The sequence below is a fragment of the Antechinus flavipes genome, chromosome 6 (assembly GCF_016432865.1).
Source record: "Antechinus flavipes isolate AdamAnt ecotype Samford, QLD, Australia chromosome 6, AdamAnt_v2, whole genome shotgun sequence".
Taxonomy (NCBI): domain Eukaryota; kingdom Metazoa; phylum Chordata; class Mammalia; order Dasyuromorphia; family Dasyuridae; genus Antechinus; species Antechinus flavipes.
This window is the reverse complement of record NC_067403.1, coordinates 110,446,335-110,463,494: the sequence shown is the minus strand read 5'-3', so window position 1 is coordinate 110,463,494 and position 17,160 is coordinate 110,446,335. Positions and strand designations below refer to the sequence as shown.

At 34.6% G+C, this 17,160-nt stretch overlaps 1 long non-coding RNA gene across 1 annotated transcript in view; it reads right to left on the bottom strand.

Moving 5' to 3' along the window:
• Positions 1-2,659: 2,659 nt before the first annotated feature.
• Positions 2,660-17,160, bottom strand: part of LOC127541982 (uncharacterized) — a 77,599-nt gene continuing 63,098 nt past the window's right edge. The window contains exon 3 of the long non-coding RNA XR_007948517.1: positions 2,660-3,094. This is a non-coding gene — a long non-coding RNA (uncharacterized LOC127541982). The remainder of the gene's footprint in view (positions 3,095-17,160) is intronic.

The window sequence follows — 17,160 nt, the reverse complement described above, 5'->3', positions numbered from 1 at the left end:
GAGGCTTTCAGGGGTGAAAGGACTTACTAAAGTGCTACTATCACCCTGCCCTTGCTGTTTCCTATTCACCTCCATTCTTACATATGTATACATATTCGTGTATTTGTGTAAAAAATGTGCCAGCTGCCTTCCCCAGATAGTTTTAATATATTGTGGATGCCAATACAATCCATAGATAGTCCATCTGTTAGCACTCATTCTTGTTACTTTCTTTCCTAATCATACATTTCCTTGATGTTGGTTTTTAGGGTGCTTCTTTTGAATAAGTATTCACTGGAAATAGGCTGCACTCTAATTACCTTAATTAGTCACCCTGCATCTTTCCACTGTTCTTTCCTTATCAACGTGACTTGATCTGCAATAGTGATTGTTCCTAGACAATGGATGTTTCAGTTTTGATTAGACATATGCTATCACATATAGAATATTAGTGTTAAAGAAATATGCTTTTTATGTAGCAGCAAAGAGATTAAGAATATTCAGTTATTTCAACAGACATTTAAAGTGCCTACTAGATACAAAGCCTGATGCTAGATCCTTGAGATACATAAATAAAAAGAAAATATTACTTGCATGATATTGAGAGGTTATCAACATATAAACAAGTAAGTAAATGTAAAGAATATGTAATTTTACAAAGTAATTTCAAGAAGTTCTCATAACTGGAGCGCTTGAGGAAAAACCTTTTGAAGGACCTGAGCTTATTTAAAGGAAGATAGAAATTCTGAAAAGAGGGAATGAAGTATTTTGTGCAAGCTATTTGTACTAGAATTGAGAGTACATGAAGAAGAGTGTTACAAAAAAGTTACAGGGATTCAGGGAAGGGCTTTAAATATAAGGTTAAGAATTTTGGATTTTATCACATAGGCAATAAGGAGCCATGGAAGTGTTTTAAGTGGAAAAAGGAAGATTGACACAACCAAAACAGCATTTTAGGAATATGATTTTGGCTGCTGCATAGAGAATATGTTCAATAAGGAAGAAACTACAGACAAAGAAATTTAACAATAAGCTATTATAATCCTCCAAGCAAATGATAATGAGTGGAAGAAAAGGGTACAGAGATGTCCTGAAAGTAGAACTAATAAGATTGTCAACTGATTGATCACAGGGCCTGAAAGAGAAGGGAAAATCCAAGACAACTCAAGGTTATGAACTTGCCAACTGGAAGGATGGTAGTACCATGGATTGAAATGTGGCAGTTTGAAGGATGGATGTATTCAAAGAGTATTGAGTTCCATTTTGGATAGGTTGCATTTTAAAATGCCTTGTAGGGCATTCATTCATGTAAAGATGTCCAACAGGCAGAAGGCAATACTGAGCTTGAGTTCAGGAAAGTGATTAAGGTTGGTTACATAGATTTGAGAGGCACCTGTCGAGAGATGATTAATAACTGAACTCATAGAAAGTAAATCACTGTAGAATATTCCAAATGAAATCCTGCTAGCACTCCTTGCTTTACTCATTTCTGAATGCATCTCATCATCCATCTGCAATAGTAAGCTATCCAAGATGTCATGATAGATTAACTCCAAGGGACATCTGCATAGCTTCTTCTATAGGATTTGAAGGAGCCATTATTCCATTAATGTGGGTGCTTCCTTCACTCAAGCAGATTGCTCAGACTCTAAAACTTAGTACATTGTCTTCACAATGTACTGGCTCTGGCTGAAATATTCATCATCTTAGTGTGACCACCTATTGATAAACTCCCCATTCTTGGATGGGTTCTGAAGCAACAGACATGCAGTCTACTGTTAGGAAGCTACACTTAAAAAGCCTTGCCAGTTTAATAGGATCTGCCAGAAACTGTGTTCCACTGGCAGAGCCTTTAAGAAGCCAGTGTCTCTTCAACCCATGCCAATAAGGCATGATAGGAGAAAGATTTCAGTGGAAGGTCTTTTTTAGTTGCATGTAATAATAAGAATGATCTGGGTCATTCTTGCATTTTAATATGGAAGTCTTAAGTTTTAAAGTCTTATGTAATATCTCACATCTATTCTGTTCTTTAAGATTTGCATAGAAGTCTCTTTACTATTTGGTGAAATAGGTAGAATAAGTATTATCATCATCCACCAATTACAAATGAAAAAAAAAAAAATGAATCACAGAGAGTTTAAATTAATTGCCTAAGGGAAATCAAAGCCAGAAACTCAAAGATTAGGTATTTAATTTTTGACTGACTTCTAAAAAATAGAATTTTAGAAAGTGTTTGGTATTTGTCAGGCTGTTTTTCTAAATAAATTTATATTAATGCTTTTTGTGTTTTAAATCACCTAAATTTTCTGTTATATTCTCTCTTTCTTATCCTTCCCAGAAAGCCATTCCAAAAAATCAGGCTGTTAATTCTCAACCCTGGACAACTCCTATCATAATCTTTTTCTCCACCTCCTCTTCTTGGGCAGTTTTGTTGGAGAAAGTGACAAACAGTGAAGATCTGGCCTATCACAAAATCTGTGGTTGTTTAAGTTAAGCCAAGCTTTTGCTGCTGCTTAGCAATACTTTTATTCATCTATTATTATTTTTAACTTCTTGATTCCACAGTGTGCTCCCCACAGCAGCTGTTCCAAATCTCCTCCTTTTCAAGCCCCCAAACCTATGCAGGCACTGCCCTAAAGCTGGGGACAAAAAGAAAAAATAAAATGGGAATTTATATTTAAATGGGGGAGAAAAATCTACACATATAAACATGTATATGTAGTGAGGAGTGTCCCCTCCCATGTAACATAGGGATGTCTTCAGTTTTGTATTCAAAGCCTACTCCTTTCCCACCAAATACCAGTTCTACAATGAACAATAATAGCAGGTAGCAGAGAAATCCAGAAAGCAAAACAGAAATCAGGTATACACCAGAGGATACACAGCAGACAATACAGAGTGAAGGAGTTCTCCCATTGGGATCAAGGTGACTCACCACAACCTGGAGGGAGAGACCCAGTTCTCACCCAAGGGGAAACTTCCCTAAGTCTTTAGGGTAGCAGGCTGGGAATCTGGACATGATGGAGATTGTCAGCTCCTCTCCTGTCAGTTTCTTTCCCGAGTCTTATTCTTCTTTCAGCCATCCGGAGTCTGTCTTCATCCTTCTTTCCTGAAACTGGCAAACAGAAGCCACTGAAACTCAGAAAGCCTGGAGCTCTTGCTAACTCTGCCCCTCACTCAGGTGCAAGGGTACTGATTTCTTACATCAATGGCTTTGTTACATATGCAAAAAGAATATAAAATGATTTGGGGAAGGAGTGCATCAGCAGGTATGAAGATGAGGGTAGAAGTGGTGAAGTGAGCTTTTTCAAGGTGACATAGGAATATAAAATTTCTTGAAGAAAATTTGGGATTCTGGGAGGCAAAGGTAAAAAGGGAAAACTTGAGATCTTCCTAGCTCTAAGAAAAAAAATTACAAAAGGACTTGTCCAACTTAGTCACCATTCACTTTTTCTCTCTGTCTGTTATTCACCAACTATTTAAATGATTTTTCTTGGTTCTAGGGAACCTTCCTCCAATGTCTCCTGCCCACTGCTGCCAGATTAATTTGGCTAAAATACTGGTTTTATCACATCAATCTCCTCTTCATAACATTTCAATGACTTCATATTAGTCTAGGCTTGTTAAGTTGGTATTTTCTTTAAAATTAATTCCCCAAATAACTTTTTTAGTGTTTTCTCTTTTTTATCTCCATGTTGCCAGTAAGCCAGCTATTAAGCCCAAAACATTCTCTACCTTTCTTCAAGCTTTTTTCTTTTACCTAGAATACTTTTCCCAAGATGATTGCTGCTTTATAGTATGGTTTTAGGTCTAGTACAGCTAGGCCATCTTCATTTGTATTTTTAAAATTAATTTCCTTAAAATTCTTGACCTTTTGTTCTTCCAGATAAGCTATGTTACTATTTTTTTCTAGCTCTGTAAAATAATTTCTTGGCAGTTTGATTGGTATGGCACTGAATAAATAAATTAATTTAGGTAGAATTGTCATTTTTAATACATTAGCTCAGCCTGTCCATGAGCACTTGATATTCTTCCAGTTATTTAGATCTAACTTTATTTGTGTGGAAAGTGTTTTATAATTGTGTTCATATAGCTCTTGACTTTGTCTTAGCAAGTAGACTCCCAAATATCTTATATTATCTACAGTTTTTTCATGTAATTTCTCTTTGTATCTCTTGTTGGACTTTGTTGGTAATATATAGAAATGCTGATGATTTATGTGGATTTATTTTGTATCCTGAAACTTTGCTAACGTTAATTGTTTCTAGTAGTTTTTTAATTGAATCTCTAGGATTCTTTAAGTGTACCATCATATCATCTGCAGAGTAATAATTTTATCTCCTCATTACCTAATTATCTACTTTAATTTTTATCTTCTCTTATTGCTAAAGATAGTATTTCTAATACACTATTGAATAGTAACAGTGATAATAGGCAATTGTTTCACCCTGATCTTATTAGGAATGCTTCTAATTTATCCCCATTACATATGATGCTTGCTGATGATTTTAGATAGATGCTACTGATCATTTAAAGGAAAGCTCCATTTATTCCTATGGTCTCTGGTGTATTTAATAGGAATGGGTGTTGGATTTTGTCAAGTTCTTTTTCTGCATTTGATAATCATGATTTCTGTTTGTTTGGTTATTGATATAGTCAATTATGCTAATAGTTTTCCTAATATTGAACCAACCCTGTATTTCTAGTATAAATCTTATTTGGTCATAGTGTATTATCCTGGTAATAACTTGCTGTAGTCTTCTTGCTAACATTTTATTTAAGATTTTTAGATCAATATTATTAGGGAAATTGGTCTATAATTTTCTTTCTCTGTTTTGACCCCCTACCTGGTTTAGGTATCAACATCAAATATGTGACATAAAAGGAATTTGGGGGGATGTTGCAGCAGTTTTTAAGAGCTCAAAGCATATGAGCCTTTTGATCTCAGGGGCGAGATGAATGAAGCGAGACACTCATGGACTGTGAAAAGAGCTCCAGTTTATTATGCCGTACAGGCCTTATTGATATACATTTTTGCAAGTGTGATCAGCACATCAACAGTAGGCAATCCCCAATCACCATTCAAAGAAGTAGTTTGTGGGCTTTGTGTATACGCAGTATTTGCCAATGGAAGGAGATCCAATTCAGCAACTTGCTCACAGGCGAGAGGCCTTGTTTAGGCATCTCTGCTCACAAAGCCACAGGCTGTGACCCTCCAGCTCACAGTCGTTCCCATGATCACAAATCATTATTCCTTGCTCAACAAGGGCATTTCTGCAATGTGGCAGAAAACTTATTGTGCACCAAGGGTCAAGGTGGTCTCAGTACTCCCTCTCCACAGAATCCCATAGCTTAGCAGGAGGACTCCTTTCCCTATTTTTGCAAATACTTTGCATATATTGGAATTAATGGTTCCTTAAATGTTTGGCAGAATTCACTTGTAAATCCATCTGACTCTGGAGATTTTTTCTTAGGGAGTTCATTAGTGCTTGTTCAATTTCTTTTTCTAAAATGGGATTATCTAAGTAATTTATTTCCTCTTTTGTTAATCTGAGAAATTATATTTTTTATAAGCATTCATTTCACTTAAATTATCAGATTTATTGGCACACAGTTAGGCAATTATTGCTCTAATTTTTTCTTCATTGTTGGTAAATTCATCTTTTTCATTTTTGATATTGGCAATTTGATTTTCTTTTATTTTTTAAATCAAATTAAGTAAAAGTTTATTTTATTGTTTTTTTCACAAAATCATCTCTTAGTTTTGCTTATTAGTTCAAGTTTTCTTTCAATTTTATTAATCTTTCATTTTCAGAATTTCAAATTTGGTTTCTAATGGGGGGATAATTTGTTCTTTTTCTAGTTTTTTCAGTTGCATGCCCAGTTCATTGATCTTCTCTTTATTTTATTCAAGTAAGCATCTAGAGATATAAAATTTCTCTAAGAACTGTTTTGGCTGTGTCTCATAAATTTTGGTGTTGGCTCATTATTGTCATTCTCTTAGATGAAATTATCAATGGTTTCTTTGTCATTTTTTTTCTATCTCCAATCTAAACTCTTTGGATTGTTTATTCAAATTCCATCATATGCTGCCTACATCCTATCAATTTATTTTTCCTGGCTCTCCCAGAAGGAAACTACCATATTCATTTCTACTTCCATGCTTTCAATCATGTTGTTTCCATTAAAAACAAAAACAAAAACTTTTCCCCCTTGCACTTTGCATATTGAAATCTTATTCTTCTTTGAATCTTCTATTTAAGGTTTCCTTCCTCTCTAGATACCCCATTATCAATGTTTTATCTTTTTTCCAAAGTCATACAGTACATAAATATATGATTTTATACTTTATTTTGTTTACTGTCATTATATATGTTTAGATTTTGTTTTCCTGATTAATCTGTTAACTTCTTAAAAGAAGGTACTATACCTTCTACTCTTCTTAGTTCTCAGAGTATCATATGGTAATGGACATGTAGAATAGGCACTCATTAATTTAATGAGGGTTGATTCAAAATTTTCTAAGCAAATTATAAGGAAAAAGTCATCATATTCTTTATGCCTATGATCTACTACTGACCCAACAAAGTCAATGATAGAAATAAAATTTCCAAAGCAATGAAAATGTTCATAGCATCTCTATTGTGGTAGTGGGGAAAATAAATACCAATCAATTTAGAAATGGCTGGACAAATTGTAAATTTGGATATAATGCATTATTATTGTGCTCTAAGAAATTACAACAAGAAAAACGTGGAAAGACATTAATTGATGTAGTAAAATAAGGAAGACAATATAATAATGCTAATGAAGGCAATATTAAACAGCATCTAAGCCAAAATTAATCGCAATGACCTGCAGATGAGGAAAGATACTTCCTTTCTCTTGGATGTTGAATGTTGTACCCATTGTTAGAAGCAATTGTTTTGTCAGTTTTGCCTAGTTTTTTCATGTTGGGAGGGAAATTTCATTGAAAGAAGGGGACATAAGAGAAATGACTAGAGTATAAAAATCAAAGAATTTTATTTTATTTTTTTATTTTTAAATAATTTTTTATTGACAGAACCCATGCCAGGGTAATTTTTTACAACATTATCCCTTGCACTCACTTCTGTTCCAATTTTTCCCCTCCCTCCCTCCACCCCCTCCCCCAGATGGCAAGCAGCCCTTTACATGTTAAATAGGATACAGTATATCCTAGATAATATATGTGTGGAGAACCGAATAGTTCTCTTGTTGCACAGGGAGAATTGGATTCAGAAGGTAGAAATAACCCGGGAAGAAAAACAAAAATGCAAGCAGTTTATATTCATTTCCCAGTGTTCTTTCTCTGGGTGTAGCTACTTCTGTCCATTCTTGATCAATTGAAAAAAATCAAAGAATTTTAATACAACCTTTAAAAAAAACTCTCCAGTATTTCAATACTAAAAGCATCTACAATTCCATTACTTTAGGTCCTCCCTCTATTTATAAAAGCTAGAATTTATATAGTGCTTTAAAGTTCACAAAATGGTTTACATATATTTTCTCATTTGATCCTCATAACAACACTATGAGGAAAGTGCTATTATCATACTTGTGGGTGTGGTTTTTTGTGGGGGGAGGGGAAGGCAGGGGGAATATTGGAAATAAAAGTGAAAATACTGAAGAAAATGAAACTGGGACTGATTAAGTGACTTGCCCAGAATCATACAGCTAAAAAGTGTCTAAGGTAGCACTGGAACTGTCTTCCTAAATTCAAATCTTCCATACTTGATTGCCTATACAACCTATCTACCCTACATTCAGGATTTCATAGATAGTCTTCAAGAGTTGCAATCACTGCAAAACTAATTACATCACCTGATGACAATTACTCCCAATCTTGTAGGCTGGTCCCTGGATGATAAGACATGCAATTCTTTGCAGCTTAGTCTGCCTTAACAGAGCTTACTCTTCTCTGTCATAGCCCTGGAAAACTCAGAATTACCTCCACATCAAAATGAGGTATCAAAGGAAGATGCAACTTAGAACAGATAATCAAACTAAGTGTTTTGTTTGTGATATTTCTATAAGATCCACTTGTGTCAACATATAACAACACACAATAAGAAAAGAGGGAGACCCAGAAGAAATTGTCAATCTGACTAAGTAGAAAGGGACTCATCTGATGGACATACAGAAAGATGTAAGAATTGAGGAGAAAATGTACCAGTAGAATCAGAGAAAACAAATGGATATAATATTGGCACTCCCCCAAAAGCTAAAAGAACAAGATAACTTAGATTAACTACAATCATAAATTTTGGAGAACAGATGATGAAGTACACTTCAATATACTGGGCAGATCCCCCTCAGAGGATTTATGGGAAAATATGGATAAGAATTCCAAAAGATGAAAGAGTGTAAATTGTTTTGATCTTGTACTGGAAAAATCACATCTTTTTCAAAGCATCCAAGAAAAGCTTTGGGGGCTTTGGCTTCTGCATAATTCACAATCTACTCTTCTCCTAGCTCATTTTTATGTTTTACAGTTTCACCAGATATAGGCTTTTTTTTTTTTTTTTTTTTTTGCAAAGAGGAGATGTAAGATTTTATTGTTGGAATTATAATTCTATCAATGATTTGTATAAACACCATTTCATTTTCAGTTTCCTGTTCTGTAAGAAATCATTATAAAGGAGTAGAAGGATTGTGATCAGTATTGGCAGAAGAAGTGCCCAAAGTGATGAAATTACAGATCTTTGGAAACATTTAAGAAGTTATTATCATAGTCAAGTGTTTTCTTTAATGCACCAGCTACCATTTTCTAGAACTGTATAGATTGGATTGTAAAGAGGAAACAAATTTGTAGCTTCCAGAAAGCCTGGATGCAATAATATATTTGCTGAAGAGACTAAAAAGGAAAAATTGCAAAGTAACTGCAAGCCCTATTATTATTTCTTATGTTCAGGGGGGAGAGCAAAAATATTTTACTTCTTTCTAACCTTTTCTTGAAATGTCTGCTCTACAACCTTTTAACCAATGATTTCAGAAGAATATGCAAAAGCTCAGTTCTGAATGATAAGACTACTTCCTGCTATTCAGTTTCCCATGTGGATAATCCCTCATGGAAGAAATTTTTTAAAAAAGAAAAATTGTACTGGAAGTTCTGTGTGGGCATGATTCCAAGTTGTAATTGTTATACCACAAATCTGCTTTCATGGTTTTATCATGAGCCTATTTTTACTCCAGACATGAAAAGAACTAGAGTTTAATCCATGAATAGGCAGAATCCATGAATCAAATCTTATAATTTTCTCTTGTTAGGAGTCCAGGCAGCCCATATGAAAATAACTAAGGAAAGATTATTATACTGATAGATAGAATACTTGTACAGGACTATGATTTATCTTGCCTTCTTCCCCTAACTCTTCCAACTGATTTTGTGAACTCTTATGGAATTATTTCATTCCATTTCTCTGTATGATCTTTATAATTCAACACAACATTTATCAAATTCTTCTCAAAATGATTAGGGCTATTATCTAAATACAAGTTATGAATGATAATTTTTTAAGTAGGACAATCCTTGTTTTTTATAATGCATTAACTTTATTTAAAATAATTGCACATATTAAACTTAGATTGCTATCTTGGAGAGGGAAGAGGGGAGAGAGGGGAAAAAATTTGGAATACAAAGTTTTACAAAAATAAATGTTGAAAGCCATCTATGTATTTGGAAAAATAAAATACTATTATAATGTACTAAGTTAATCTCCTATTATCAGATCATCCTGTAATTCCCATGTCTTGGATGTTACCACTTACAAGACTACTTTGTTTATCCTATCACCCTTCAGTAGATTTCTACTGTGGGCTTCTAGAGACTACCTACTTCAATGAAGTTGGCAAGTATACTGTCAAAGACCCTTCAGATTACCTCCAGTATGACAGAACAAATGCAGTGGAGGGAATCACTAAGGAATGAGTCCTGTTTATGAGCCCCAAAGCTCCTCCAAAGTTATCTCAATCAATCCATGAAAAGGTGCCCCAAATAAAAGTAGTATTTTATAATTCCTTTAAATGTAGTGGAACTGTTTTTCCTAGAGATAAAAATATTCCATAAGAAGTAATTTATAATTTTCAACTCCACAGATGCCTTCTTTTTCAAGAATTTCAGAAAGAAAGGAAATGTTATCCAAAGCAAAGCATTAAGTAATTAAATGTAAATGACAGTGAGGAATGAGTATCTACAAAGCAAAAAGTACTTATATGAATACTTCCAGGGAAATATGGAAGAAGAGTCTAAAACTTAAATAGTTGGATGCAAACAAATATATGAAATTATATTTTCTCATCTGAATGAACAAGAAATAAATTACAAAGATTCAAGCCTTAGTTCAGGCCCTCATCAGCTCTTACATAGCTTATTGTGATGGCCTCCCTGCTTCCAGTCTCTACTCATTCCATACTCCACAAGGCTACAGAAGTGACTTTCTTAAAGTTTAGGCCTAATAATCTCAAACTCATACTCTATGAGCTCCAATGATGCCTTATTCCCTTTAGTACAAAATGTAAACTTCTCTTAGGTTTTTAAAGTTCAGCATAATTTAGACACAATCTAAAATTCTAGAAATCTAGGTCCCTGGTGCTTAGAATGACCTTCTTTCAACTTTAATATAGAATCATATATTTAGAACTAGAAATTCACCTTCTTTATTTTCCAGATGAAAAAATTGAGCCTTGACCAGGATTACACATCTAATAAGTATCCAAAATAGAATTCAGACTCAGGTCTTATCTAGCTTTAAATCAATTAGGTAGGAAACAAACATTTGTTTTCTCAAGAGTCTGAGATAGTAGCTCAAAAGCTTCATAAAGAGAACTGGTCCAGGAAATTTGAAGTTTTGGGATGTGAGGGAGAGGAAGAAGATAGGGGAAAAGGGAGAAAGTAATGCTTCCAATCAATAATGTCACTCTAGTTTAATTGTAAAAAAAATTATCTTAAAAATGTTATATTAGAATATGATTGTCCTATTAGTATTTATGCCAAGCAACAACTCCTATCACTACCCACACACATACTTTAATTTTTCAGAATAGTACTAAGACATGTTTATTGACTGACTGGCTAAATTATGTTCTGCCAGAAAGTAGAATCAGGAGCTAAAAAAGACCAAGGGATCTTAGTATAGATTTGCAACTCCATCAATGTATGATATTTCCTATGTAGAAATTTTCTCCATCTGTGAAGGTGGGTTTTTTGTGGGGCATGGGAGGTGTTAATAATTGTGTTTAAAAATATTTATAGAAGGTGCTGCTTAGAAAGTCAGCATGACATAATAAATAAAAAGAGGCCCAAGAGTCTGGGTTCAAATCTTGTCTGTGATATAACCTAATTGTATAATTTTAAGTATATGCCTTAACTTCTCAGAGCCCCAGGTAACTAACAATTTATAGATGAATTGTGAGTAAGTAGAATGAATATGTAATAATGAGCAATATGTTAAAGGACTAGATATATAAAAAAGGGACAAGTAAAATTTATATTTTACTTTAGAGATAATAGGAAGTCATTCAAATTTGGTAAAAAGGTATGTGTGTGACATCATCAAATCTGTACTTTAGGAAAATCATTTTGGTAGCCATGTAGAAAATAGATTGGAGCAGGGAAGAGATTTGAGGAAAGTCCAGTAAGTAGATTATTGCAATAGTCCAGAAGAGAGGGAAAAAGAACTTGAACTAGATTGGTAATGAGTGGAAAGAAGGGAAATTATCTAAGAGACTGTGAAGAATGAAGTTAAAAGATTTGGCAATTAATTGTATATACAGGGTGAATGAAAAGAATCCCGATGGACTCTAAGATTACATCTCTGGAAGGGTTGACTGGAGGAATAATGTTTCCCTCAACAGGAACAAAAAAGTTTGGGAGGAAGGGAATAAACATTTCTGTTCAACCTACTATATGCCAGGTGCTGTGCTAAGTGATTTACAAATATTTTCTCACAACCCTGTAAGGTGGATGGTGCTATTATCTCCATTTTGCAATGGAGGAAACTTAGGCAAACAAAAGTTAAATAACTTGCTTAGGGTCACACATTTAGGAAGTGTCTGAGGCTGGATTTAAACTTGGATCTTCCTGACTCATTGTGCCCCATAGTTCCTAGAAAAGGTTTAGGTGGGAAAATAATGAGTATGTTCAATTTTGTGCATGTAGTTTAAAATGTTTATGGGATGACACCCAATAGGTAGTTAATTGGTGATATAGGATTGAAGCTCAAGAGAAAGATTTGTTCTAGATAAATAGATCTGATAATCATAGAAATGATTATTAAGTCCATGGGAGCTAATGAGATCACAAATAAGAGAATACATAGAAAAGGACCCAGAACTGAACCTTGGGGAACCCTCACAATTAATGGATATGACATGGATGACCATCCAGTTAAAAAGACCAAAGAAAGAGTGGTCACATTAGTGGGGGGTAGAGGGAGAGAGTGAAGAAATAAGAGAACAGATTTATGAAAATCCAAAGAGGAATGAGTAACTAAAAGGAGAAATTGACCAACAGTGTCAAATGCTGCAGAAAGGTCAAGAAAGATGAAACTTTAAAAGAGGCCATTAGATTTCATAGTCAAAAGATTATTCATATTACTATGCTGTAATAAATGACCAACTTGATGAATACCAAGAACCACAGAAAAATGTACTTGAACTGATGGAAAGTGAAATAAGCAGAGCTGATAAAACAACCATCACAATAATATAACAATACATAACATAAATGAAAAAAAATCAGATGCAAAAAATAACAAAATATGCAAATTTACATTTGCAAAATTACAAAGAACAAGAATGGCCCTGAAGAAGGGATATGAAAACATACCTCTCCCCAGGTTTTTTGGGAGGAAGGGGCCAACAGATTTAAACATTGCGTATGTCAATTTTAATCAGTTTCGCAGAATTTTTTCTCTTCCTCTTTTTCTTTCCAAAAAACAAAAAAGAAAAAACTCAACTTTGTTAAAAGGGATGATTCTCTGAGATAAGACAGTTACAGGGGGAAATCTGAAAAGTATAGAAAGTAAAAATATTGACAAAATCTATTTAAAAAAAAAAAAACCGTAAGGATCCTTGATAACTGTGAAGAAGCCAGTTTTACTTGGATGATTGCAGAGGGTTTAGAAGAGATTTAGGAAAGAGAAAGTAGAGATATTGATTGTACAGGGATTTTTCAAGGGTTTTGCTAAGAGAGGAAGATAAATGTAATAATAATAGCTAAAAGTTGTATAGTGTTTACTATGTGTCAGGCACAATGCTAAGCACTTTATAATGATTATCTCTTTTGATTCCCATAAGAATCCTGAAAATTAGGTACTATTATTATCTCCAGGTAAGGAAACTGAGGCAGACAGGGATTAGGTGAATATCAAAGGGTGATACCACTAATAAATGTTTGAGGTAAAATTTGAACTTGGGTGTTTCTGATTCCAGATCTATAGCCTAGATGCAGAAACAATTGGTGCACCACATACCTACAAGGGCTGATTCCCTGGATTGTAGTTTCTGGGATTCACAGAAGGCCAGGAGTCCATGATGCTCTGTTCATATACTCAGAGTGTCAAGCAATCTCTACTGGACTCTGAAGAGAGTGTTGGCCCAAGTGGCAGCTATGATTTGACTCAACTGACACAAACTCTCGCCTCTGTCCTCAAATATAGGTAAGAACAATGACATTGAAAGGTTTCAATGGTAAAAAGGTAAAATATCCATTTCTAATTGTTTTAGGCAATCTGATAATCTACATCAAATTATTCTGCTGCCTGATTTGGTTGTTTTAGAAGTTTCCTCCTTTTTTCCCTTCCAAGCCAATTCATATATGGTGGCCCTGAGCCTGCAGACCTTTGGGTAGCAGTCTGTTAATCAATCTCTCCATACTTACCACAAACACTGGCATAGCTAAAGCTTTCATTTACTTTTTACAATTGTCTACGAGGAAACTAGTTACAATATAAGTCACAAATTAAATCTGGAGAGGGGGAGGATTTCTTACAAAGTGTGCTAGGGAAAACACAATATCTCCCAGACAAGCTAGAGTTGGCATTTGTGACAGAATCTTCCAAAACAAACAATGATAGCACTCTTTGTTTACTGTCATTACTTGTCAGACGACAAAAAAAGGTTTCACTTTGAGTGACTACAGCAGAGTTGACATGACTATGACATATACAATGCAACTATTATAAAATATTCATCATCTTCAGGTTTTGTCATGGTTATATCTGTAGTTAGCTTAGTTATTGCTATTAAATAACAGTAATGGTTCTTCACACTTATGTAGCACTTCAAGGTCTAGAACATGCTTCCTTCATAACAATCCTGTGAGATAGGTAGTGAAACTATTATCTATTGTATAGATGAGGAAATTGAATTTCTAAGAGGTTAAAATAACTTGCTGTGATTTACACAGTTAGAAAATGTCATAGAATTAAAACTCAGTCTCCCGACTCCAAGATCAAATTCTTATTATTTCTTATTAAATGAACAATAGATCTACTTCAAATGCCTGAGCAAATTGCTTCTCCTTACACTCACCTAAGTGGGGGTCTGGCTTTATCATTTTCTAAAGTCCTAAGCAAATGGAATTTTGCTACACTGAGACTGAAAATTAACATTGTATAGTAAGTGCTAACGTCAGAAAGACCAAGTTCAATTCTGTCTTTGACCTGTACCAATGTGATTCTGGTTGTGTGACTCTGGATAAGTGTCTTCACCCTGTTTGCCTTAGTTTCTTCATCCGTAAAATGAGCTGGAAAAAGAAATGGCAAACTATTCTAGTATCTCTGCCAAAAATAACAATCCCAAAAAACCAAATGGGGTCACAAAGAATTGAACACAACTGAAGTATCTGAATAACAGAGGGGTTAATAAATATTGAGAAGATTGAATATGAGTGTAAAAAGAACCATATATTCCAAACTAGAAGGGACTTTAGAATTCATCTAGTCTACCTCCTCCATTTTGCAGATAAGAAAACAGGGGTAAGTGACTTGCTCAAAGTCACAAAAACAGCAAGTAGCAGCATCAGAATTTGAATCCACATCCTTTAACTCAAAATCCAGTGTTCTTGCTATGATTCTGAAAATACTATATTTATATTTGATTATATACTTTGATCTAATAGATGGCAAAAATTTTAGGTCTAGCATGATAAAAAAAAATAAACAGCGAGCCCTATGATGAGATATTCTTACATGCATCATAAATTCAATTGGAATAGTTGTTTTACACCTGAGCCATCTCATCATTAACATTTCCTCACAATTTCTGAATCATTTCACTTCTCTCTGTCAGATTATTACTCAATGAACAATTCATCTCACTTACACATTATCAACTGGGGAATGGCCATTTTTCAACCATTTTTTTAAACCCTGATTGGTAGGATAATTGATATTGAATGGCTTAATAGTATTCTGGAACTGAGTATAATCATCCCACTGCTGGTGTTAAGGGAAGCTCGGTGCAGTAGAAGGAGCACCAGATGTGAAATAAGAGAACTAGTGTTCAAATCTCGTCGTTGATAATCGCTAGCTATGTGACATTGAGCAAACCACCTTCTTCCTCATTTGTAAAAGGAGGGCATTGGACTAGATGGTCTCTATGGTTCCTTCTAACTATTACTCTATTATCCAAAAGTATTAGAGGGCTTCACCTTTTTTCAAGAATGCATATGCTTTGGCTAGACATTGCATAGAGACAATAAGCTGGCCAAGAAATGGAATCAGAGCTAAGCAACAGGTTAGATTGCAGTGGAGAATTCATCTAGCAATTCAACAATCTCAAGCTACTTCCCAAAAGAGAAACCCATCTTTTTAACATCAGTGATTCCCATTGATATTACATGGTGGTTGTCCAGAAACTGGAAACTGAATGAATGCCCAGCAATTGGAGAATGGCTGAATAAATTGTGGTATATAAATATAATGGAATATTATTGTTCTGTAAGAAATGACCAGCAAGATGATTTCAGAAAGGCCTGGAGAGACTTACATGAAATGATGCTGAGTGGAATGAGCAGAACCAGGAGATCATTATATACTTCAACAACGATATTGTATGATGATAAATTCTGATGGACCTGGCCATCTCCAGCAATGAGATAAACCAAATCAGTTCCAATGGAGCAGTAATGAACTGAACCAGCTACACCCAGCGAAAGAACTCTGGGAGATGACTAACAACCATTACATGGAATTCCCAATCCCTCTATTTTTGTCTGCCTGCATTTTTGATTTCCTTCATAGGCTAATTCTACAATATTTCAAAGTCTTATTCTTTTTGTGCAGCAAAATAACTGTCAGGACATGTATACTTATATTGTATTTAATTTATACTTTAACATATTTAATATGTATTGGTCAACCTGCCATCCGGGGGGAGGAGATGGAGGGAAGGAGGGGAAAAATTGGAACAAAAGGTTTGGCAATTGTCGATGCTGTAATAAAAGGTATAATAAAAAAAATTAAACATAAATAAATAAAGAGATATTACAGTTGTGAAGTATAACATATCACAGTCTCTGAAGAATTTAAATTACAAGTGAATCAAAAGACAATGGAAAGATGTAAAGCAGTCCAAATGATCTGCAACATATCCCCAATGATGATCTTCAAACAAGTGGAGGGGATATGTATGATTCAAAAAGAAAGCACATGAGAAAAATGAAGCATAAAAGATGGGTCCCCCTAATGCTGAATTTTTATCTTCAAAATACTCTAAAAAAGCCCAGAGGAAGGCATTCAGCCTGTTGGCCAGATCTTCTGGAGAGAGCCTATGGGAGGACATAAACAAGAATCCCAAGACTGAGAAATCATGAGCTACACAGGATCTGGGCTCACTATCCCAACTCATTCTAATTAACAGGTCAGACCCCCACAGGACTGTTATTACTTTTGCATTCAGAATTCTAGGGGCAATGCTATTGATCAGGCCCTATCCAATATGTTTTCCAGTATCATTTAATCAATTAACATCAATTAGCTTTTACAGAGAGATACTTACTGAGAAGGTATAGCAAACACAAAAGAACAGCACATACAACACACACACACGCACACACACACACACACACACACACAAAACACACACACACCCCTCTATTCTCCCTTCTACACAGCCACTCAGTTAAAGAGAAGAACATTCCCCACTTCCCAACCTGGA